This window comes from Alosa pseudoharengus, unplaced genomic scaffold (assembly GCF_046254945.1).
Source record: "Alosa pseudoharengus isolate Yale_2024_CS ecotype anadromous, Long Island Sound unplaced genomic scaffold, YU_APseudo_1.1 YU_APseudo_1.1_scf_66, whole genome shotgun sequence".
Taxonomy (NCBI): Eukaryota; Metazoa; Chordata; class Actinopteri; order Clupeiformes; family Clupeidae; genus Alosa; species Alosa pseudoharengus.
In genome coordinates, this window is record NW_027468855.1 from 35,822 (window position 1) to 61,815 (window position 25,994).

A 25,994-nucleotide genomic window follows, 5' to 3' on the forward strand; every position below is an offset into this window, starting at 1 on the left:
AGTCTTGCAGCACAGGCCAGGTCTAAAAGTAGGTATAACAGCAAAAACAACTTTGACAGGTATTATTGAAATATATAAACGTTTCACAGGTATGTATAATTCACAGTAATAGTTCTGTATGTGAATAGTTCACAATTCACAACAGTTATGTTCTGTTGGTTCAGAGTCTCAATATGATTCAGAGCAGTATTCAGTGTGTGTAGCCAGGTATGTATGATCAGAAAGTGGTCAATTCTTGTCGGTAATATGTTTGCAGGTATGTGTATGAGTGGGATTCAGAGTCTCAATATGATATGATTCAAAGTGCGTTTCAATCTCAAAAGAGTTCAAAGGAGTCAAAGGATTCAAAGGAGTCAAAGGATTCAAAGGAGTCAAGAGTATATTATGTGCAGTCAGATATGTTCTCAGGAAGTGTTAGGTTCTTGTCGTAGATATGTTTGCAGGTAGGAGTTAGTGGGATATGAGTGCCGTGCAGTGCAGTGCAGGGTGCTGCAGACGATGACCGGCAGCGTCACAAGTGACACGCAGACACCACTTTGACAGGGCTGGTCTGGAACAAGCCTAAAAGGCAAACAAAAAAGAAAAAAAAAACACACGTTACACACTTCCAAAAATAAGCAGCAACACACATGGCAACATTGCTGCTTTCTTGGTTCTATAAATTTTAATGATAGGTTGGTTTTAATGACGTAGGATGAATTAAGCGAAGGGAGCAAAGAAAACTAATACAAAATTCAGCTGTATATTATACTGTTCAGGACCAGACTTTGTAGGCAGCTGCACATTAGATTGTCTGTAGTCACCCTTAGATTTACTGTATGTGATGGTTAATTGTTAAAGAAAAAGTTTGGACACATTTGTAGTTGTCGATGCCGATATGGTAGGCACTTAAGAATATGGAGGACTGAGCGTTCTGACATCAAGACAAGCAACCTGCAAATCAACTAGTTTAACTAGCTTGCTAGTTCTGTCATTCAAATTGCCTCCATAGGTTACAATAGGCCTACACCAAATCAGTGAAGTAGCTATTTTTCTTCCCCATCAAGTAAAACACAATTTACATGTTTGTGTAAGCAAAAAAAAAAGTGTAAGCAAGCAGCATAGCTGGTCTAGCAGTAAAAAATAATAAAAAGACATACCTTAAAAGTCTGCAGCACAGCAAGGGAAGACAGGATGGGAGATGGGAGTCTTGAGATGCAGTGTTTTTGTGGCAAAGACTGCCGCAGCACAAGGGAAGGTGGAGATGGAGGAAGTCTTTAAAAAGACAATTGCTTTCTGTTTTGAATAAAGACAATTGTGTGAAACCGTAACCACTGCTATAACATTACAATGCAACACAATTATGTTAAATTAACAAAATGCAGTACAACCTCTCATCTGTGTGACCAAGTAGTACCTTTAGGTTAAATAGCATAAAATGTACTCGACACAAATATTAGGGGCACACTTAGAAATAAGTCTGTAACATTCTAATCAGAAAAGAATTGGGCCAGTATGTTGATAGGCTATGAATTTCTAGATGTCTTATTTTTCCGCCACCATAAAGTTAGAAAATATGTGATAGCATTGGATTAGGGTAGATTTTTGTGTTTTATCATCCTGTTGTCCATTGCCCATATGCCTATGGAGGTTCATATTACGGGCATGTTGGCCAAATCTAGCCGGCCTTAGGTAACGTTAACGTCCTAGCTAGTTCAAGGCATACTGTCAAACGCTTCCGTGCGTTAACGTTAACCCTTTCATTTCGGTCGCGGTTTTGCGTTGTGGCCCTGACCTTTCTGTGTTGCCGCAGTGTTATAGCATAAACTATTGATAGTTTCCAAATGTCAAGACTTCACGAGTCAACTATACTACTACCTGACCAACTGTGGGGCATAGTTCATAGACGTTGTTGTAGTTGGCACGTTAGCTGCCAAACTTCATTCCAAGACAACGTAACGTTAGCGAGCAATGTAGGCTACAGTTAGCTAGTCTACGTTTCCATAATTTCCGAATGGCAGACTTCACCAGTCAACTATAACGTTAGCTAGCAGCTACTAACGTTACCCGACCAATTGTCGGACATAATTCATAGACGTTGTTTATGTAATAATGAATGTCACACAAAGTACATGTCTATTTAAAGTAAATAATAGCTAGGCATAACGTTAGCTAGCCACGTTAGCAGCCAAACTTTACCTCAGATAGCGAGCAATGTAACTTATAGAAGTCCTAACCAAAGATTCTAGAGCGGAGCAAGATAGATCAGTTACGTCATAGGCATGAAGTACGCTCTGAGCCTGACAGGGCGCCATTTTAATAAGCTCAGCGCAAAATTTCATATACAGTTCCAATACTATGAGCCCACCTGAACGGCTGTTTTAAACTTTGCCAGCGTTTTTTTTTTTCTTTCTCGGTAATGAACTGCAAGAACTGACAGTGTGAAAGGCCCGATTGATCTTTTTCCAAGATTACACTGAATAAGGAGAGGTAAATAGCCTATTATTCAGACAGAAGTAGCTATTGCACTGGTAAATAGATCACATACATTCCCATTGAGAGACTGTATAGCCTACTGATAAGCTAGCTAGCAGGCAAACTAACTTAGTTAACGTTATATTATCACCATTTTTTTTTTTTCTACCTGTAGGCTATAAGTTAACCCTTTGTTCACGGCCTGCTTAAACACAGCGCATAAGATAGGCTATCAATCACTAATAAGGTCGAGATTTTACTCAAGCGTCTGATGTTCATAACTTAAATAAATGCAAATGGTAGGCCTAGGCTAAACACAACCGTGCTTGACACTATCGTTTCCATGCAGTCAAAAACTCCTAAATTGTCCTGCTTGCCTGTAAAATGTATATGACCACAGAAGTTCGTTTTCAAAAATCATTAGCCTATTTACAGGCTGCAGCCAACTTAAAACACGTCCAGATAAATGTAACCGTTGAACTTAATTTGTGCAATATTGAAAACAATTTGCTTGATTTATAAAATAGCTGTAGTCCTATTATTTAGGCCTACTGTAAACCCTCAAATTATGGCAAGGGTATTTTCTTTACTTATAGGCCGCGTAAGCACATGCCTTTATTTAATTAAGCTTTAGGCCTATTTACTTTGTATTATAGGCTGCGCAATTGTGCATCTTAAGCCTCTGGCAAGCTCAAAAGAGGGCAGCACGCAACTGAGCTTAGCGACGTGAGACCCGTGGTGTAAATATTAACTTTCAGTGTTTTACGATGTCTTTGTAAATTAGGCCTACGTTTAGGCCTAATTAAAAAGTGTTTCTTGCGTGCGTTCATTCTCTCATTCCCTCTCCAAAATGTTCCTGTTCTAGGCTGACCAAGTGCATGAACCCAGCATCGGTGCGCACGTCACATGAATCACAATTGAGACAATAGGTTGACCATATTGTACAACTGCAAAGCCTTATCATAGACATGTTACATTCATGACATGAAAAATGGAACTTATAGAACGAAAATGACAAATTAGGCAGTCGGCTAAACGTTTTAAACTTGCGCAAAACTGATGAACCCAGCATCGGTGCGTCGCATACATTAAAACACAAATTGAAGCAACACTGACCACAAAACCTTTCCATAGGCATCTAACGTTTATGACATAAGAAGTGGAATATGAACGCATTTCATCACACCTGACAATTAAGCGGAGCTGTGGCTGTTGCGCGTCTTTTTAATTAGATGGTGAGCGTAAACGAAGGACGGCCCTCTAATCGGACGGGCAAGACTGACAAGTAGACGGGCCTAGGCCCGTCCGTGGCTACGCGTAGGCCTATATGTCAAACAGATGCTTTCTCTTCGACCTCCACAAATTTAGTTAATTCCTTAGCCGTTTGAATAAATTTGCGTTTGCGATTGACAACACGACAGACAACGTTGTGATAAATAGGCTATAATACTAACTTTGTTCAAAATAGATACAATCAAGTTGACTTTGCAAAGTTGTGTAGGCTATCGCGCCAGTTGAAGTCTGCATGAACAGTTATTGCACAAGCCACCGTTTTGATTTGCTTAGGGGAGATGCAGGTTGAACCCGTTTGAGGGAGAGAGGCGCGAAGAGAGAATGTGTGCTGTAGCCTACACAGCGCACATCTCTATGAAATAGTAGCCTAGGCTATCAAGGCTAATCCATATTTTAAATAAGCAATCATGGAGACAATAAGTTAATAGGCTATACAGATATTGTGAGTAGCCAAATGCAGGAATGGACGTTACAGTTATTCAGTAACTGTAACGAATTAATGAAATTTAAATTTACCTTTAGACTAGGCCTACTTCGTTTCCCAATAAAGTAACGACATTACATTAACGACGCTATATCCCAAACATAGGCCTATTGAACAAGTATAGCCTAAGTTTAGTTTTGGTGGATGATGGACAGATGTCAGTGCCCTAGCCTAATTTACCCTCTGAAATAATTCGACATTGTCTTTATACAATATATTTAACTGGTCTAGACATGGTGTGGTCTATTGGGTTTCTCGTAATTTCAACATACAGCTTTAAATAACAAATATTGATAACATTTTAGGATCAGCGCCATAGGATTCCCACGGTAGCCAGCGTCTGTGACGACACCTGAGCTTATTAAAATGGCGCCCGTAGAGTCATAGAACGTACTTCAACATATCCAACGTATTTTCCAGCCAGTAATCCATCTTGCGCGTAGCGCTCTAGAATCTTTGGTCCTAACTACGTTTCGATAATTTCCAAATGACAGACGTTGAGTCAGCTAACGCTATGGTAACGTTAACGTTACTACCCTACCAATTGTCGGAAACAATTCCTAAACATTGTTTTTGACAACATATACGTCGAATAAAAGTGATATGATTAGAGTAATAAACGTGGTCGTTAAAGTTAACGGTAACGTTAGTGCTAGCTCGAAAGTTAACGTTAGCTAGTCCAGCGTACCAGGCTCATTTAAACTATGGATACAAAGAACGCTGTTAACTTTACTAAAATACCTGTGTATTTGTTAACGTTAAGAGAATAAAACTTACGTTTGTGATAATGTGAAAAGTCACAGTAAGTTCAGGGCGAAGTTTTTGAAGGCTCCAATCTTGATAGAGGCGACGAGACACTCAGTCAGCTCAGATAGCAGTAGCAGCTACGACAAGAATGAAGCTGGTGCTGGAGTAGACGAGGGATTCCGAGGCAAGCTGTCAAGCGCGAGACTGAGCGACGTCATTGACTGAAGAGCATGGGTAGGTTTGGTCAGAGAATCTGGTTTGGTCAAGTCAGGTCACTTAATGCACAACAGAGTTGATCCAAAGTGCTTTAAAATAAAGAAAATAGTAAAAAAAAAAAAAAACAACAACAATGATGATATCAATATTAATCAGATGAAAATAAAGTAAAATAAAATAAAACAATTGTCAGCAATCAAAATGATAGTTTAAATAGACAAAAAGAAAATAATATAGCCCTAGTGTATTGGCCTAAACTAGGCCAATATAGGCCTACAATCATATCAAATTGAAGGCTGGGCAGTTAAAATAAACGAGGAACATTATCAGAGAATATTGTATTTTGAATATTGTTATAGGCTTACTTATGAAAGTGTTGTTTAAGAGTTGTAGGGGTAGATTATACGACATTATCTGACTTCATCAAGCCGTCTACAGCCGCCAGATGGACTCAGTCAGAGTTCATCTTGAATGCGCCTATTGACACTATGTTCCAACAAGCAGTAGACAAAAATGAAATAGGAAAATATCAAATTATGATTCAGCATGTTATTTCAAACGACTATCTTCTACCATTTCTACATTACCAGTCCTACAATTTCTTTTTCCCCCTTTATATTTCACTCAAAATCCTGCAGATGGTGTGTATAAATTGAAGTTTCTTTCTTGAAATTCTTTTAATTTTACCTTAATTTTACGACAGTAAACCAGGTATTCCTAAATCACCTATTTAGCTATAGCGTTGTACATGAGCAGATATTCCATCTGATTTAAGTCTGGTTTAAGTCAACAAGAAGTAGATGTGGCTAACTCGGGTTAGTGAAATAGCTTTAGCCTCATGTTAAAGTTGACACTAATTCTAACAAGGCTTAATCATGTTAGTTGTTATATTGGTTGCTAGGTTGTCATTGTGAAAATGGTTCCTAGGCTTTTGCTACGGTACTTTAGGTGGTTGCTAGGTTGTTGCTAGGGCACTTATGGTGGTTGCTATGCTGGTTGCCAGGTTAATCTCATTGGTTGCTAGGTAGTAACTGTGGAAGTGGTTGATTGGCTGTTGCTAGGGTATTTGACATGGTTTATAGGCTGTTGTAAGTTATGGTGGTTGCTATGCTGGTTGCAAGGTTAATCTAATTGGTTGCTAGGTTGTAACTGTATAAGTGGTTGCTAGGCTGTTGCTAGGATATTTGACATGGTTGCTAGGCTGTTGCTAGGGTAGTTTTGGTGGTTAGTATGATGGTTGCTAGGTAAATCTCATTGGTTGCTAGGTTATAACTGTGGAAGTGGTTGCTAAACTGTTGCTAGGGTATTTGACATGCTGTTGCTAGGGTACATGAGGTGGTTGCTAGGCTGTTGCTAGGTTAGTTGTGGTGGTTGCTATGCTGTTTGCTAGGTTAAACTCATTGGTTGCTATGTTGGTTGCTAGGTTGTAACTGTGGAAGTGGTTGCTAGGCTGTTGCTAGGGTATTTGACATGGTTGCTAGGCTGTTGCTAGAGTTCTTTAAGTGGTTGCTAGGCTGTTGCTAGGTTAGTTGTGGTGGTTGCTATGCTGGTTGCTAGGTTAAACTCATTGGTTGCTATGTTGATTGCTAGGTTGTAACTGTGGAAGTGGTTGCTAGGCTGTTGCCTGGGTATTTGACATGGTTGCTAGGCTGTTGGTAGTGTTCTTTAAGTGGTTGCTAGGCTGTTGCTAGGTTAGTTGTGGTGGTTGCTATGCTGGTTGCTAGGTTAAACTCATTCGTTGCTATGTTGGTTGCTAGGTTGTAACTGTGGAAGTGGTTGCTAGGCTGTTGCTAGGGTATTTGACATGGTTGCTAGGCTGTTGCTAGGGTTCTTTAAGTGGTTGCTAGGCTGTTGCTAGGTTAGTTGTGGTGGTTGCTATGCTGGTTGCTAGGTTAAACTAATTGGTTGCTATGTTGATTGCTAGGTTGTAACTGTGGAAGTGGTTGCTAGGCTGTTGCCTGGGTATTTGACATGGTTGCTAGGCTGTTGGTAGTGTTCTTTAAGTGGTTGCTAGGCTGTTGCTAGGTTAGTTGTGGTGGTTGCTATGCTGGTTGCTAGGTTAAACTCATTCATTGCTATGTTGGTTGCTAGGTTGTAACTGTGGAAGTGGTTGCTAGGCTGTTGCTAGGGTATTTGACATGGTTGCTATGTTGTTGCTAGGGTACATGATGTGGTTGCTAGGCTGTAGCTAGGTTAGTTGTGGTGGTTGCTATGATGGTTGCTAGGTTAAACTCATTGGTTGCTATTTTAGTTGCTAGGTTGTAACTGTGGAAGTGGTTGCAAGGCTGTTGCTAGGGTACTTAAGGTGGTTGCTATATTGGTTGCTAGGTAGATGAGGTTTAATATAGTTGGAATGACTGGGCAGTTAAATAGGTGGATAGTTTATATGGTTAAATGATTTAATAGGGAATTATTGTAGTGAGGACTTTTATTTTGAAACAGTTGTGGACAGAGGAAACAGTTGAACAGAATGTGTAGTCTTAATAGAATGATACTGTATGCTTAAAGCCTGAGAAACTGACAGTTGAACAGGTGGCCTGGCCACCTGGCAGAACATTCTAATTGCTGTGATGTCATAGAGGGCAATGTTAAGTCAATGGGGAAATTTTGATTGTTTTTAATTAATAGTTTAAAAAGTATAAAAGTTACAAAGTTGAAAAATACAAAGCCCACATGTCCTAATTAAGACCTACGCGTCAATGTTTGAATGAAGTTTCTACGTTAAACGGTTGAAGCTGCATTAACTGCGTTAGAAGAAGAGGAATAATAAGAACTAGAAAAGCATTTCCTGAAGGAAATACAGTGCATGAAAATGCAAAAAATATATACTATATAAACTATATTGGTTGCTAGGTAGATGAGGTTTAATATAGTTGGAATGACTGAACAGTTAAATAGGTGGATAGTTTATACAGTTAAATGATTTGCTTGGTAGATAAGGTTTAATATAGTTGGAATGATTGAACGGTTAAATAGGTGGATAATACTTAACTTAGTTAACTTAGCTAATGTTTTCATTTTTAGTAGTTATGCTAACTAGCATGTTAGCAATGCTAGCATGCTAACTATGCTAACCATGTGACTTAGCTAACTTAGCTAATCATTTTTAGCAGTTTTGTAAAAAATGCTAACTAGCATGCTAACATGCTAGCATGCTAACTATGCTAACCATGTGACTTAGCTAACTGAGCTAATCATTTTTAGCCGTTTTGTAAAAAATGCTAACTAGCATGCTAACATGCTAGCATGCTAACTATGCTAACCATGTGACTTAGCTAACTTAGCTAATCATTTTTAGCAGTTTTGCTAAAAATGCTAACTAGCATGCTAACATGTTAGCATGCTAACTATGCTAACCATGTGACTTAGCTAACTTAGCTAATCATTTTTAGCAGTTTTGCTAAAAATGCTAACTAGCATGCTAACATGCTAGCATGCTAACTATGCTAACCATGTGACTTAGCTAACTTAGCTAATCGTTTTTAGCAGTTTTGCTAAAAATGCTAACTAGCATGCTAACATGCTAGCATGCTAACTATGCTAACCAAGTTACTTAGCTAACTTAGCTAACTAGCTACAGTGGGTAGGAGTCATAGTTGATGACAAGTAACAGTTACAATGGCTGAACAGTTAAAAAGTTCAGTAGTTTAAAGGGTTAAATTGTTTAACAGTGAAATATTGTAGTGAGGACTTTTATTTTGAAACAGTTTTTGGCAGAGGAAGCAGTTGAACAGGATGTGTAGTCTTAATAGGTCCAGTTTGTATGCTTAAAGCCTGAGACTGGCAGTTGATGGAGCTGGCCCGAACACCTGCCAAAGGATTCTAATTGCTTAACGGCTCTATTGTGATGTCATCAGCCCATGTTAAGTCTATGGGGAAATTTTGAACAGTTTTTAATTAATAGTTTAAAAAGTATAAAAGTTACAAAGCTGAAAAATACATAGCAGGCATGTCCTAAGTAAGACCTACGTAACATAGTTTGAATGAAGTTTCTACGTTAAACGGTTGAAGCTGCATTAAGTGCGTTAGAAGAAGAATAAGAACTAGAAAAGCATTTCCTGAAGGAAATATAGTGCATGAAAATGCAAAAATAGCATGCTAATAATGTTAAAATGCTAACAATGTTAACCATGAGACTTAGCTTACCTAGCTAATCATTTTTAGCAGTTTTGCAAAAAATGCTAACTAGCATGCTAACATGCTAGCATGCTAACTATGCTAACCATGTGACTTAGCTAACTTAGCTAATCATTTTTAGTAGTTTTGCAAAAAATGCTAACTAGCATGCTAACATGCTAGCATGTTAACTATGCTAACCATGTGACTTAGCTAACTTATCTAATCATTTTTAGCAGTTTTGCAAAAAATGCTAACTAGTATGCTAACATGTTAGCATGCTAACTATGCTAACCATGTGACTTAGCTAACTTAGCTAATCATTTTTAGGAGTTTTGCTAAAAATGCTAACTAGCATGCTAACATGCTAGCATGCTAACTATGCTAACCATGTGACTTAGCTAACTTAGCTAATCATTTTTAGGAGTTTTGCAAAAAATGCTAACTAGCATGTTAACATGCTAGCATGCTAGCATGCTAACATGCTAACTATGCTAACCATGCTAACTAACTACAGTGGGTAGGAGTCATAGTTGATGACAAGTAACAGTTACAATGGCTGAACAGTTAAAAAGTTCAGTAGTTTAAAGGGTTAAATTGTTTAACAGTGAAATATTGTAGTGAGGACTTTTATTTTGAAACAGTTTTTGGCAGAGGAAGCAGTTGAACAGGATGTGTAGTCTTAATAGGGCCAGTTTGTATGCTTAAAGCCTGAGACTGGCAGTTGATGCAGCTGGCCCGAACACCTGCCATAGGATTCTAATTGCTTAACGGCTCTATTGTGATGTCATCAGCCCGTGTTAAGTCTATGGGGAAATTTTGAACAGTTTTTAATTAATAGTTTAAAAAGTATAAAAGTTACAAAGCTGAAAAATACATAGCAGGCATGTCCTAAGTAAGACCTACGTAACATAGTTTGAATGAAGTTTCTACGTTAAACGGTTGAAGCTGCATTAAGTGCGTTAGAAGAAGAATAAGAACTAGAAAAGCATTTCCTGAAGGAAATACAGTGCATGAAAATGCAAAAATATGATGAGTTCATATGGTTAAACTAGAAAAGCATTTCCTGAAGGAAATACAGTGCATGAAAATGCAAAAATATGATGAGTTCATATGGTTAAATTATTTGCTTGGTAGATAAGGTTTACTATAGTTGGAATGACTGAACAGTTAAATAGGTTGATAATTGAAATGATTAAATTATTTAGGCAGATAGTTGACGATAACTAACAGTTGGAATGGCTCCAATGTTTGCTAGTAGTTATGCTAACTATGTTAAAGATAATAATGGTAACCAAGTAACTATGCTAACTAGCATGCTAACAATATTAAAATGTTAACTATGCTAACCATATGACTTAGCTAACCTAGCTAATAATTTTTATTAGTTATGATAACTATGCTAATTAACATGCTAACATGCTAATTATGTTAACCATGTGACTTAGCTAACTTCGCTTATCATTTTTAACAGTAATGCTAACTAGCATGCTAACATGCTAGCATGCTAACATGCTAACCATGTGACTTAGCTAACTTAGCTAATCATTTTTAGCAGTTTTGCTAAAAAATGCTAACTAGCATGATAACATGCTAGCATGCTAACTATGCTAACCATGTGACTTAGCTAACTTAGCTAATCATTTTTAGCAGTTTTGCAAAAAATGCTAACTAGCATGCTAACATGTTAGCATGCTAACTATGCTAACCATGTGACTTAGCTAACTTAGCTAATCATTTTTAGCAGTTTTGCAAAAAATGCTAACTAGCATGCTAACATGCTAGCATGCTAACTATGCTAACCAAGTTACTTAGCTATCTTAGCTAACTAGCTACAGTGGGTAGGAGTCATAGTTGATGACAAGTAACAGTTACAATGGCTGAACAGTTAAAAAGTTCAGTAGTTTAAAGGGTTAAATTGTTTAACAGTGAAATATTGTAGTGAGGACTTTTATTTTGAAACAGTTTTTGGCAGAGGAAGCAGTTGAACAGGATGTGTAGTCTTAATAGGGCCAGTTTGTATGCTTAAAGCCTGAGAATGGCAGTTGGTCCAGGTGGCCCGAACACCTGCCATAGGATTCTAATTGCTGTGATGTCATAAAGGGCAATGTTAAGTCAATGGGGAAATTTTGATAGTTTTTAATTAATAGTTTAAAAAGTATAAAAGTTACAAAAATGAAAAATACATAGCACCCATGTCATAAGTAAGACCTACGTAACATAGTTTGAATGAAGTTTCTACGTTAAACGGTTGAAGCTGCATTAAACGCGTTAGAAGAAGAATAAGAATAAGAAGAAGCCTAGGAAGAACAGTACAGTGCATTTTCATGCACTGTAATTATTTGCTTGGTAGATAAGGTTTAATATAGTTGGAATGACTGAACAGTTAAATAGGTTAATAATTGAAATGGTTAAATTATTTAGGCAGATAGTTGACGATAACTAACAGTTAGAATGGCTCCAATGTTTGCTAGTAGTTATGCTAACTATGTTAATAAAGATAATAATGTTAACCAAGTTACTATGCTAACTAGCATGTTAACAATGTTAAAATGTTAACTATGCTAACCATATGACTTAGCTAACCTAGCTAATCATTTTTATTAGTTATGATAACTATGTTAATTAGCATGCTAACATGTTAATTATATTAACCATGTGACTTAGCTAACTTCGCTAATCATTTTTAGCAGTTTTGCAAAAAATGCTAACTAGCATGCTAACATGCTAACATGCTAACTATGTTAACCATGTGACTTAGCTAACTTAGCTAATCATTTTTAGCAGTTTTATAAAAAATGCTAACTAGCATGCTAACATGTTAGCATGCTAACTATGCTAACCATGTGACTTAGCTAACTTAGCTAATCATTTTTAGCAGTTTTATAAAAAATGCTAACTAGCATGCTAACATGTTAGCATGCTAACTATGCTAACCATGTGACTTAGCTAACTTAGCTAATCATTTTTAGCAGTTTTGCTAAAAATGCTAACTAACATGCTAACATGCTAGCATGCTAACATGCTAACTATGTTAACCATGCAATAATAAAATGCCTTGGAATAACAGTACAGTGCATTTTCATGCACTGTAATAATAAAATGCCTTGGAATAACAGTACAGTGCATTTTCATGCACTGTAATAATAATAAAATGCCTTGGAATAACAGTACAGTGCATTTTCATGCACTGTAATAACTGGAGTGCAAACCATCTATGAACATAATGTTTATTTGAAGTTTCACCAAAACGGTAAGTTATGAAAGTTGACAAAACAAATTTGATTATGGAAAACATCACATCAAAACAACTTCTATTTATATTTCTTGGCAATGTCATGGAGTAGGCGACCCAGTGAGCCATTGCGATGTTTTTTGGCTAGCCATTCATTCCACTCAATTAGTGTAAGGTGATCTGTTAACAAGTCCTCTGTCCGATTCCCCCTGCATCTTGAGATGATCTCCTTATAACTCCGCCAAGCCCTCTCGATGTGCTGAGTGTGGCAACCTGTATCTGCATTGACGAATGCTTGACTGTGGTTCACTGTGTAATGATCATACCCCAGTGCAGGCAGTACCTGGCGGTAGGCTCGCCATTCGTCACTTAAAACTGAAGTCCCTCTTCTAATATGGTGGACGATGAGAGGTACCAGCTCTTGTCTTGTCCTTTTTGGCACTAAACGTAGAATAGGTCGACGTCTTGAGTGCTTCACACCGAGCATCCCAAACACCCACTTTTTTCTTTTCCAGCCACCTGTTATCCGGCCACGTCCATACTGTCAAAAAAGCACACATGGATATTACAAATTATGTTTAAGCATTATTTTACTCTTTGGTAATAAAAATAGGAGAAAGAGGAAGATGATGAGGAATAACAAAAAGAAGAAAAATACATTATGTGTATTGTGTTTGCATTTACTTTTCTTTTGTGCCTGAAGTGGCTTTCATCTATCGCCACAAACTCTCTTCGACCTCCCAGCCTCTGTCCTCTCTTCCTTCGCATTCGTTCCACAGCCTCAACACAGACATTTCTCAAAAGTTTGGCCATTCTTGTCAGTGTTGCTGAACTTGCGGCAATGTCATCGGTTATCATGTCAACTTGTCTTAACCGTAGGCCTTGTGCAAACCTGATAATACACAATATTATAGTAATGGTGAAAATTTGCATAATAAACAGTGAGCAGACACCTAATTAGGACACATGAAATATGCATCAAGGAGAGAAAGAGGAAGGTAGAATGAGAGAGAAGTAAGACAAACAGAAAGAGTGAAAAGGGGAGAAAGTGAAGACATAGATAGATGTGGGTGGATGAATAGACATAGGTACATGGATAGATGATAGTCGGGTAGATATGGAAGAGAGTGCAGGTAACTAGATGGAAATATCTAGTACAGATAGATTATTGATAGAGACAGACTGGCAGACTCAATAGACCTCTGAAGTTTGCCTACAAAAAAGAACCAAAACGGCCATCTTTGCCCATATAAGGAGATCCGGTTGTTAATTGAAGCTAACTACCTATGGCAAGTTGCATTGCAAGTTAGCTCTGGGGTAGCAATAATCTAAGTGTGCCGCCTTCACGTACCGGAGATCACAGTATCCACTCGAAGGCAGAGGACAAAAGTGTGTTCAGGAAAACGTCTGCATTTCAGACTTTTTCATCCCCGCGAGAGTTTAAAAGATGCGATAATTTAAAATCCCCATGTTATTTTCCCACAGGAAAAATCTTAGAATAGCCTACTTTATTTTTTTTTTAGATATGTGATCACATTTCACTTCACCTTGGCAAATGGTACGCTCTGAATGATTAAACATAATGATTCATGGTAACTTTTTACACCTGAATTTATAATTTAGCCTACTTGTCTATAGGCCTTTCTCACAAAACGACCGATGGCCCAAAAAGTCTTCAGAGCAGTGTACTCGAGCTTCCAATGTTTAAGGGCGCTACACACCAACCCAAAGTTAGCTGCCAGGTGCCGACGGCGATAGCTTTTGTGCCGATTCAACATGTGTAATCGGCAGAAAAGCTACCACCGCCGGCATCCGTCAGTCGATATCGGGTTGGTGTGTAGCGCCTATAGGTGCAGGAACCGGAAGAGCCAGTCCCTGCTCTGAAGACTTTTTGGGCCATCGGTCGTTTTGTGAGAAAGGCCTATTGTGATCAGAATGTTCAAGATGAACTTAAAAGTGCCTAATTGTCCATCCAAAGGTTATACCAAAAGACTATCTGATATTTAAGCCTTGTTATGGGTATAGGCCCTGTTTAAGCAACATTAAAAACTAATTGGCCTACATATACCTACTGTTACTGTAGTAGTCTATGTCCATACCTGTATAAGAACCTCATCCAGCTGAAAAGGCACATCTTGGATTTGCTGAAGATTGTCTGGTGTCGGATGGATTTCCTGACTATGCCTTTGTGCTTGCCCCGACGTCGACATACCCTGTGGACAAAAAACACAAGCAATGAAATCAAACTTAAAGTTATTCGTTTGATCTCAATTCATAGTATCCTAGGCTTATACATGTTTCCCCCATAAATATAAATCGTATAGGCTTTTCAGATAATTAGAAATGAGTCTTCTAGCCTAGGCCGATATGCCTACATAGCCTGGTAGCCTACAAAATATAAAATGAGAAACAAAAATGCCAGTAGCCTAAGTATATAGAAAATATAAGTGGTTTTCATTCAAGATGTAGGCCTATCTATCTGTGATAAATATAACCTATGGATAAAAAGACAACTTACCATTCACATTTATCCACACCATGACACTTCTGTTCAATTTTCATTGTATGGTGGCAAAAGTTGCATTTGATCTTTTTTTTTATCAGTCTTCTCCTCTACAACCATTTTATAAGCTTCTTTAAATTATTATGACCGCCGCTAGCGAAGCTAGCGAAGCGGTCATATAGGGATTGTCAAAGTTTTTTTTTTTTTTTTTTTTTTTTTTTTTTTTTTTTTTTTTTTTTTTCCCGTCATCTACTTCCTGAATTTTTGGTCAACGATACCCGGGGCACCGAACCACCGGGGCACATGAAATTTGGTGGGTATGTAGCCCCACTAGACTTTTACGGAAAAATTTCGTTTCGTCCCCGGGGTCCACTCCCCCCCCGTGCTGGGCCCCCCGAACCGCAAAAAAAGCCGTTTTTCCTAAATAACTACCTGAACCGTGGCACCGAGGATGAAGAATCTTTTATGGTATGTTGGTCTCAAGGGCCCACATCAATCTGGCCCATAATCACTCATTTGTGATTTGCACCCCCCCGGTAAAAAATGAAAATGCAATATTATTCTGCTTTAATCGTCCCTATCTTCAGTTAAGATGTTCAGAACTGCACCAAATTTTATGTGTATGATTGACCTGGCATTCTCTGGGGGTATGCCAAGTTTCGTAGAATTTCATCCATGGGGGGGTCTTTAAAAAAATAGATTATGTGTACATTTAGTGACTGTACACTCATTGGCCTGTAGATGGCGGTGCACACATATACACATGCACACACACACAGGCACCCACATACTATCGGTATTAGAACGGCCGATACATAATTACAAATTCAGTAGGATTAAAAGAAAGCCAAAATAAATATTCATCATCATCATCATCATGGCTGCATTTCCAGTATTGGCGATAAGTAGTCGTTTGTCCACTAGATGGCGCATCGTTGCAGTGAGACGTAATTTTGTTGGAAGTTAAACGTGGGTTGGAATAACAATGGCCGCTTCCTACAAGGACTATAGTTTACCGCAGAGAACGTCTAATAAGGATAGGATGATGTTCACATGAAATGTAATTCCCATTTCTTCTTGAAGCCGAAATAAATCTGAGGATGTTTATCGGACATGCTTGGTTTTTACTGCAGGTACGTTAATCTTATAATATCAATAAGGACCTAGGCAATGGTACCGTTAGCGTTGGTTGAGTGATGGAGGCCAATTTGATTGATTGCATTTGTAGAAAACTATAAATGCGGTTATACCAAGCAAATTGATAGCAGCACTGTAATTGTATCTTTCGACTGTCATTTGTTGCACGTGCTACAAAAATCATTCTGTGCAATGGAAGATTTACCAACGTTACACCGGTCTGATACAGTTTTGCCTATACATGCGTGAGACTGAGACGCCTGTTTATTTTGTTTGAAGTGCGTGCAGGGTGTGAGAGGGGAATCGATGTGCTTTGATTCCAGCTTGGTAGTTGTAGTCTGTGAAATTAAAAAGCACGTGTGTGTGAAGTATCCAAACAATGACACCTTCATTTCATTATGGCTGCTTTAGCAACACACCATAAGCTACTGTGTAGTGGGTCCCATTTAGAGGTGGCTACTTCATTCGCGCTTTCCTTGACTCATGGAGCTGCGTGAATTTTATTACAACTTTTCGCCACGATATGGCAATTTAAGTCCGCTTGATACTGTAAGGCGTAAGCCATTGGTTTCCAAAGGAGATTTTATTTGTGTCGCCAGCATAGCTTATTGACAATTTATGTTGTAAATAGGCCTACCTTATAAGCCTACCTGTAGCTTAAGGAAGCTAACAGCTTTCTATTAGGATCTAGTTTGTTAGTTACAGTTTTGTCATAACTCCCTGATGCATTTTTGCATTTAGAATAGCAAGAGCGTGAACAATATCGGGTGCCTATGGACTAGGCTCGCTTGGTGAACCCAGCCTGATCTGCCCGCTATTTATTTTTTGATTTCTTAAAAGATTGAGCTTGGTCTGGTGAAAGCCAGACTAGCCATGGACCTCAGTTACACAATGCAAGGGAACATGAATCAGCCTATATTTGCACGAACAATAACGGACAACAGCTCTTCAACTTTGGCCCGTTAAAATGTGTATGAACAGTCTAGCGACGCATTTCATCAAGGCCCATTTGGACATGTCAGTTATTTGCACCACTAGTAAAACAGCATTTCGTTTCAGACTACTGTTACTTAATTTGTGCATTAACAATAACGTTTCAGACTACTGTTACTTAATTTGTGCATTGACAATAAAGTATTACATGAACGATGAAAGATGACTAAAATCTTATGTAGAAGAAGAAACATTCACAAAAAAATCCATCCATCCAAAAATGACCTTTGTTTTTGATAGCTGTTGAAAACGGCATGGAACTGAGAGATATGTTTTTGTAAGTAAATAAATAAATAAATAAATAAATAACATTATGCTGATACCTTTTGCTTTTCCCAAATACAATGTAGCCTACAGGTGTAAGTGACCTTTCATCAATCCAGTTGCAATGGATGAACTGTGATGAACTGCCCTACTTGTGATTGTTTAGAGATTTTAAAGGTTTTATAACAATGCTACATCTTCTTTGGCTATTCTACAATCTATTCACCTTTTCAGCACCAGTAGGCTACTTTCTGTGCAGCCGCACACACACACTCAGGCATGCCAAACAAGCATACACAAAAGTTTCAAGAGTGGGGGATGGAGTAAAATATGGAGACAAATTGAAGTGTGCTTTATTTTCGCGGAACGGATGTACAGGACTGAGCGGCGGTCATATTTTGTACCGCTATGCGGTACATCTAGTTTTTACTTCTTCTTCCTTCAATTAGTTGCCGCGGCTCCCTTGCTAAACCAGGCATCTTGATTCCATAAGGAAATATGCTACTGTGTTCCAGTTTGCGCCAAAAAATACGCGCCAGAAGTGCATTGGTAGCTGTGAAGCCAGCAGCAATAGGGTGGGGGGAAACGTCATTATACAAATATAAGCATTGACTGATGATACTGTTTTGCCACAATGTTATCAGCCTTCATTTACCATTGTTGGTTTTCAATAGCATGCTATAAAGTATACAATTTACAAATTATAAATCAACATGGCAATTTCAAACCCAAAGAGAGGGATTTTAAACTCTTATTCTGAAGTCAATGAATTCAGGAAACTCCGGCTGAGGGTAGCTAATCTTTATTTTTTCGTTATGTTACCAAGTGGCTAGTGACAAGATCTCGAAGTAACGTGGAATTAAAAGAAGAAAATAAGCATAGCTTTACATTTCATTGCCATTTATCTTAGACACGAAATGGCAAAAAGAAAAATTAGACCTTTTACAAGGTCAGGGAAGATCAGGAAACTAGATGGTGAAAAGAAATCGCCTGTAACCCTAATCGACGATGACGATGGCGTTGATGGACACGAAGGGAGTACCAGATAGTGCTAAACTCAACTCAAACCGCCGGTAAGTTTCTTAACTTTCATTCTTATTAGCCTGTTATTAATGCATCCAACTTACTGTCTTAACAGTAGTTTCTAGCGTTAGCTTTTTTCCCCTAAAGTTTATAACAACTTGTCAAATGTGCATGGCTATCTTATCACATCTGGTGTAGCTAGCGTGAAAGCTTGTAGGATGTCTTGGAGCAGCTTAGCAGCTACACACAGGTCGTTAACACATTTTGAGAGCAGCACTCCGAGGGATGCAGATAGTTTTCGAGAGGCAAACATTTAAGAAATGCTTTTTAGCATATGTAGCCTACACTGTAAACATTCACAGTTGTTGAAGCCTATATGCCATCAAAGGGCAGAACTGACTACTAATTGTATTATGTGTAGTCTCTCAAAATCTTCAAATAGCCTATTATGTTTATTATTGTCATTAATTGTGGTTATACTGCCTGTATTTTGGTGAAAAACAGCATACTGCATGGTGAACAAATGTAGAGCAAACCATGAATGTAGTATTGATGTGCTTTTAAAACAGAAACATAGCATGCTCTACCTATTATTTATTTATTTTTTTCTTCCTTGCTTTCTGTCTTTCAGGAAACTCTATGTCTCCAACAGTATCAGAGCTCCTCCTTAAAGCTAAGGAGAGAGAGGGTGTCCTGATAAGGAAGAACAAGAAGCTGAAAAAGGAATTGCACTCTTCACAAACAAGGGGCTGGTAAGTCAATACTTTATCTCAATATGACACTTAACAACAAACACCACTTGGATTAAAACATTTTAATATAGGGCTCTTCACAGTGTAAGTAGAACGCTCCATTCACGTTCGGCTGTCAATTCTTTATGCTAAGCATAATTGACCGCTGTCAAGGATAGTGGCCTTTTTGCCACTGATTCACTACAGACAGTTGTTCAGCTGCGTTCTAAAGAATGTTGTATTCAAGTTCAGTGAGTTTGGTGAAGTTTGTTTCTCATCATTTGCCAATGAAAACAGTAAAAAATACATTTAAAGACCCATCAGGTGAAGTGTCTTCTCTTATGTTGGTAGGTAGCCGTATAATAAGTGGGGTCCGGGTCGCTCTGTCGGGGCTTATTTTTTTGATAATGGCTGGCATTCTATACATTAACCCTTACACAGTAGAGCCCTTTGAAGACTCCATCGATAATATCAAATATCAAGTATAACTTTTTTTTCATGTTGTCACCATGTTGGTCTTGAGGATGGACACACATCCCAGCTAACACACGACCAAATGGCAACGTTGCCTATAAGTTGCCATTTGGTCATGGCGACATTACTTTCTGGCAACGTTGTGGCAACATTGCCACAACGTTGCCTGCAGGAAGTTGCCATTAAGTAAACAAATTACGTTGCCGCAACGAAGTGGCTTGGTAATTTTGATAACGTTGCCTCTTGGTAGTGTAAGTGACGTTGCCACAACGTTGCCTACAGGAAGTTGCCATTAAGTAAACAAATTACGTTGCCGCAACGTAGTGGCTTGGTAATTTTGATAACGTTGCCTCTTGGTAGTGTAAGTGACGTTGCCACAACGTTGCCTACAGGAAGTTGCCATTAAGTAAACAAATTACGTTGCCGCAACGTAGTGGCTTGGTAATTTTGATAACGTTGCCTCTTGGTAGTGTAAGTGACGTTGCCACAACGTTGCCTACAGGAAGTTGCCATTAAGTAAACAAATTACGTTGCCGCAACGTAGTGGCTTGGTAATTTTGATAACGTTGCCTCTTGGTAGTGTGAGTGACGTTGCCACAACGTTGCCTACAGGAAGTTGCCATTAAGTAAACAAATTACGTTGCCGCAACGTAGTGGCTTGGTAATTTTGATAACGTTGCCTCTTGGTAGTGTAAGTGAGGTTGCCTACAGGAAGTTGCCATTAAGTAAACAAATTACGTTGCGCAACGTAGTGGCTTGGTAATTTGCTAACATTGCCACTTCCACTGACACATTGCGACAGGTTGTGGTCATTTACTTACCGCGATACGTCAAACTTCAGAATTACACCATACAAGTAAGAAAGGCTGTTTCCGTGTCCAGCACAAATATTAGGTTTGAATGCTATTCAGGACATGTATGACAATTTCTAGTGTAGAATTTATATTTCCATAGTGACAATAAAGGGCCCACCTTCAGACAGCTCAGGAAAACCAGGTTAACATGCTATAAACAGATTTTTAAGTCAAACTATCTTCCAGCCAAAAATAATTACCCACAGTGTTGTTTATTCACTACCTAGGGATGACTCAATTCCCACAGAAAATATTTGTGCTCAACTACTGTAGGATTAATCCAAAACTACATAACAATTCAGTTCCACAAACTGACCCAGTTGAAAAAAATAGCAATGACACATTTAGATACTGAATTGATGAAGCATTTATTTTAAATGCATATACAGGGACCACATAAATAAATCACAATGACAATTCTTTCTATTAAAACATTTGAAGTAAAATTCATGCATTTCACATGCATACACTAGTGATGTGTCAAACTATTGCAGGGTAGGCATTGGTCAACCAGTACAGAGCATGAGGTGGAGAGTAGCTAAAACAGTGACTGCCAAAAACTATACAAATACTATACATTTTGTAATCAAAAATATAGAAGTTAATTTGATACAGTGAAGAATTATTTTGTCTATTAGAATTGCAATGATAATACTCTGTTGAAAGCACAAACAGGGTTCCTACACATTTTCCATTTCAAAATACCATACTTTTTCCATACTCAAATGTCCAAACTTCTCGTTAGATTTTTCTGACCATATTCTCGACATTGCGGCCACTTCTGGTTTGGGATAACTCGGTGAAAACAAAGGTATGGACAACTGAAGTGAATTAAAAAATGACACTTAATATTCGTTCATTTAGCTTGGTCATTTTTAGTTGTATCATAGTATCTTAACGATGGGGACTGACAGTTAAGCTACACAACAGTAGGAATGGTTCATTATGACCTGAGTGAAGTGATTAGTACTGCAAATGTAATAGTCTGGAAACACAAATATTTCTCCAAACCCTTGTTTCTTTTTTCCATACTTATCCTGACCTGGAAATTACTAAAATCAAATTCCATACTTTTCCAGGTTTTCCATACTGCGTAGGAACCCTGGCACAAATGACAACATACTGCAATGTCATTAAGACCTCACAGCATTCGCAGCGATTCAAAATTAGAACAATTTGACTTCTGCCTACCATACTCCATTGGCTGTCCAGCGCATTCCTCAATCCTAACGTTACTTCACTATTATTTGCACATTTACCTTTTTTTTTTTGCCTGTTTTTAAGGCACTCTTTAAGTTGTTTCAGTTCGGCCTGAGTTTGTGCTTGCTGTAACTCCACAGTAGCTTCCCCAGGGTTACCGTTATGTTACAATGTTGCAAGTTAATTTGATACAGTAAAAAATTATTGTGTCTGTATAAAAGAATTGCAATAATACACTGATGAGAGCACAAATGACAACATACTGCAATGTCATGAAGAATGGCCATGAAGATTATTTTCCCTATCTTGATTGACTGTCTTGAGGTGGCTGAAACAAAGTGCAATGATCTTGAATTTTAGTACTCCGACTAATGTTGAATACATGCTAAAAAACCTTTATGTCAATCATGTCACAAATTCTATGTAAGTTCTGCAAAACACCAATGCTGTTGTGAGGTTTTTTTGTTTTGTTTTGGTCATTTCAGAGGACAGCTACTGGTCATTCAACAAGCCCACACAGAGGGCAAAATAAAAAAAGTTTCTATTTTACAAAGGACCAAGACCACCAAAAAAAGATGACTACACAGCATAAACATACTTGCACACCCTAAAACTCTCCATGGTCCAAGGCGATAGCCTGCTGACCTACATAGGTCAAGCTAAGCCTTTTACACAATTTTCCACAGAACCTCCAACAAAACACACAGTAGCACAGAGTAGCACTGCATAGAAAGTAAGTTAACCCATCAAATGCCTCCACTTGAACAGGTAGACTAGGAATAATAGCCTTACAAGAAATGCGTTGAACAAGCTGGTGGCTGTATGGACAAGGCTTGAGGTGCAGCACAAATTAAACACAGCCATGGGTATATCATTTACTAATCACTCTCACGCAGGACATTTTGCCCAATTAACAGAACTACGTAAGGGGCTATTTCAAAATATTATCCGAAACGACCAAATTCTTTCTATTAAAACATTTGAAGTACATTTCATGCGTTTCAGATTCACGTGATGTGTACTAACAAACCACATTGCAGGGTAGGCATTGGTCAACCAGTACAGAGCATTAAGGCCTTGGAGAGGCTGAGGTGGAGAGTACTAAAACAGTGACTGCTAATCAGAATCCAGTCCAAACTAATGTTAATGCTGTCTAGCGCAATTTGACTTAGATCTCCCTCTTGTTATCAAATTACTGGCAACAATACCAAGTCTTTTCTCCCAAAAACTCCACAATAGTATACATATACCTACAAAAACATAGACGTTAATTTGATACATTTGATAAATGTTTGTGTCTGCATTAGATAATACAATTGCAATGATAATACTCTGATGAGAGCACAAATGACAACATACTGCAATGCCATGAAGAATGGCCATGGAGATTATTTTTTCCCTAACAGGAATCTTGATTGCACTTTGTTTTAGGTTGTCTTCTGGGATCCACTTCAAAACAGTGTCATTGATCTTGAATTTCAGTACTGGTTACCATTAAGTTCTCGGCCTCTCTAAACAAAAAATCAGTATATATCTCCAGTGTTGCTCTACCAATGCTGGGCTTACGAGAACGTTCATCGCCACACTGAATGTCATGAAGTGGCTGAAAAAATCATCTTTAAGGACCCCCTTCAGCACAATCTTTCCTGTATACAACATAAACTGCCTATATTCCGTTGCCTTCCATCTCTCCAGCTCTTTAAGATCTCTCGGTCTGAGAGCGAAGCTGGAAGGGATGTGTGTCACAAGGTCGAGACAATCTTAAAACTGGTCAGATAGCCACAACTGTACAACCGCTACCTTACACTGTACAACTGCAAAAAGGCTGAAACATGCGGTGACTCCAGTAAGACTCCCAAGATTTCAGTATGACTATATATGGAAATTAGTGTCAGACTGCGAAAGTAATATAGTGTATGGAGGCCCTAAGTTACTCCAAGTCACAAGGTGAAGATGGAAGCGAGTCATCTACAGAAAGTACAAGATAAGAATTTAGGTTATTTGTTTTTGTTTCGAACCTTAGTCTTCTTGACTTCTATACAATTATTGGTATTTGTTTTTCACCATCACTCCCTTGCATAACTTTACCGTCATCAGTTGCAGGTCGTGAAGCGTATTGTTGAGGGGGGTGCTGTGGGCTAGGCTGTGGACTTAGATATGAACTACTAGGCCGTGGAGTGGATAGTCCTGTCTGGGGTGCTGGAGGAAGGGAAGTCTTTGAATGTTGGACTTGTTTCTTCTCTTTTTTTTTCTGTGTTTTTTTTTCAACTGAACAGAATCATATTAGAATGTAAATAACAGTGTTACATGTTTACAAATTGTTTAGAATTGCTGCATGCACTTTTAACACTAAAGGCACACAAAGACTGGGTCACTAATTAATAGACTTGTCAGTGTCACAAGGTCAAGACTAGGAAAAGACAATCTTAAAACTGGTCAGATAGCCACAACTGCTACCTTACACTGTACAACTGCAAAAAGGCTGAAACATGCAGTGACTCCAGTAAGACTTCAGTATGACTATATATGGAAATTAGTGTCAGACTGCAAAAGTAGCCTACTATATGGATATATACTGTATGGAGGCCTAAGTTACTGCAGGTCACAAGGATGTGTAGATATACCGTTGTGAGTAAACTTTTTGGGTTTAACTATGATGCGCTTCCCTTTGTCCTCCTTTCCCAGTCATCTGAACAAAGTAAGGTTGACCAAAACAATTTGTGCAAATTGCGCTCTTTTAAATTTGTTGCTTTTGTGTACATCACTATGTTTTTGCCGCCCATTAACACACCTGACGAGGAAAATATTCGGACGGGCCTTTGGGTCATGTAGGACTCTTTCATTTGCCCTATGTGTGGGGTTATTTAGTGGCCAGTAGCTGCATGTCTTCTGAAATATATACCGTTGTGAGTAAACTTTTTGGGTTTAACTATGATCCGCTTCCCTTTGACCTCTCAAAACTTTCAAAAGGTCATCAACAGCATTGTGTTTCACCTGAAACTGGCACTGACAGGGGGCATTTATGTTCTTAAGACAATTCTCAAATTTGAAAGCGCTACAATTGTCCAATCCTACACACAAGATTCACGGCATCCTCCGTAATGTGCCACATTGAGTGGACGCTGTAGACAAGAAACTGGTTACCATAAAGTTCTCGGCCTCTCTCAACAAAAAATCTGAGGAGATCAGCAGCATATATCCAGTGTTGCTCGACCAATGCTGGACTTACAAGAATGTTCATAGCCACACTGCTACGTGCATGTAAACGATGGGAAATACTCTGATTATGTTTATGGGCAAATCCAAAAGCGGGGTGCTACCATTGACAGGGGGCATTTATGTTCTTAAGACAATTCTCTTCAGTCACACCCATAATAGCCTGTGCAAAGCCTTACATTCTTCACAAAGGCCTTCGCAGGAGCATCGCACACAAAACAGACAATGTCCTGACAAGAGATGTATTGAACAAGCTGGTGGCCGTATGGACAAAGCTTGAGGAGCAGCACAAATGAAATACAGCCATGGGTATATAATTTACTAATCACACCCTCACGCTGGACAGTTTGCCCAATTAACAGAACTATGTAAGGGGCTATTTTAAAATATTATCTGAAACGACAAACAAAGACGGTGGTCGGTATCTCCCATTTAAAACGGTGATTCACAAGGCATAAGGGACAGGGAAACACTAATAGACCCAAAAGGTAACTGCCCCCCAGTTTTCTATCAAGCTGAAGTTGTCGTGAAGCCGCAGGGGGGCTGGTTTTGCAGTTGCAGCTGAGTCAGGGTTGTCAAGATGTCCTTTGGCCTCCAGTCATCTCCAAAATGGTGGATCCCAGCATTTTCAGTTCAGTCTCTGGAAAAGGACAAAAAAAAAAAAGGTAAGAATGTCTTAATACTTTCTGTTAACACACACATACCATATGCTGAGAAACAGTTGAGTAAAATATCAAGCGAAACAAAAAAGCTATACAAGAACAATTGTGTCTAGCTAGCTGGGTTTGACAAATAGGTCTTGTTTTTATGCCTGTAGCTCACAGCTGCACCAGATGTGAGGAGTGACTAAGTAACCTCCATGCTGCCCTCTGTAGCCTGTGCAAACATTGTTAATGCAAGCTTGCCTTTTCGATGTAACATTAGATTAAGAAACGATTGTCTATGCTTACCTAAATATTATTTTGCGCATTTATGTGCATGCACTTACAAAGTCGATGGCTCCATTTCCAGTTTGTTTTATTGTATTTGTTTATTGTTTTGTTGTAATTCTTTT

General features: G+C 38.5%; 2 long non-coding RNA genes across 4 annotated transcripts; both read right to left on the reverse strand.

Annotated features, from left to right (window-relative positions):
• Positions 1–478: 478 nt before the first annotated feature.
• On the reverse strand, positions 479–5,798 carry LOC143109039 (uncharacterized). 2 transcript variants are annotated; one of them, XR_012983796.1, is made up of 4 exons: positions 5,560–5,798; positions 5,009–5,283; positions 1,140–1,275; positions 479–561 (listed from the first exon to the last, which is right to left on the reverse strand). It is a non-coding gene; the product is annotated as an uncharacterized LOC143109039 (long non-coding RNA). The 2 variants fall into 2 exon arrangements; XR_012983795.1 differs by lacking the exon at positions 5,560–5,798 and having other exon boundaries at positions 5,009–5,481.
• A 6,728-nt stretch (positions 5,799–12,526) lies between these two features.
• LOC143109041 (uncharacterized) lies at positions 12,527–15,180 on the reverse strand. Of its 2 annotated transcripts, XR_012983799.1 has the most exons (4): positions 15,064–15,180; positions 14,645–14,758; positions 13,230–13,437; positions 12,527–13,086 (listed from the first exon to the last, which is right to left on the reverse strand). It is a non-coding gene; the product is annotated as an uncharacterized LOC143109041 (long non-coding RNA). The 2 variants fall into 2 exon arrangements; XR_012983798.1 differs by lacking the exon at positions 15,064–15,180 and having other exon boundaries at positions 14,645–14,894.
• Between the last annotated feature and the right edge of the window lie 10,814 nt (positions 15,181–25,994).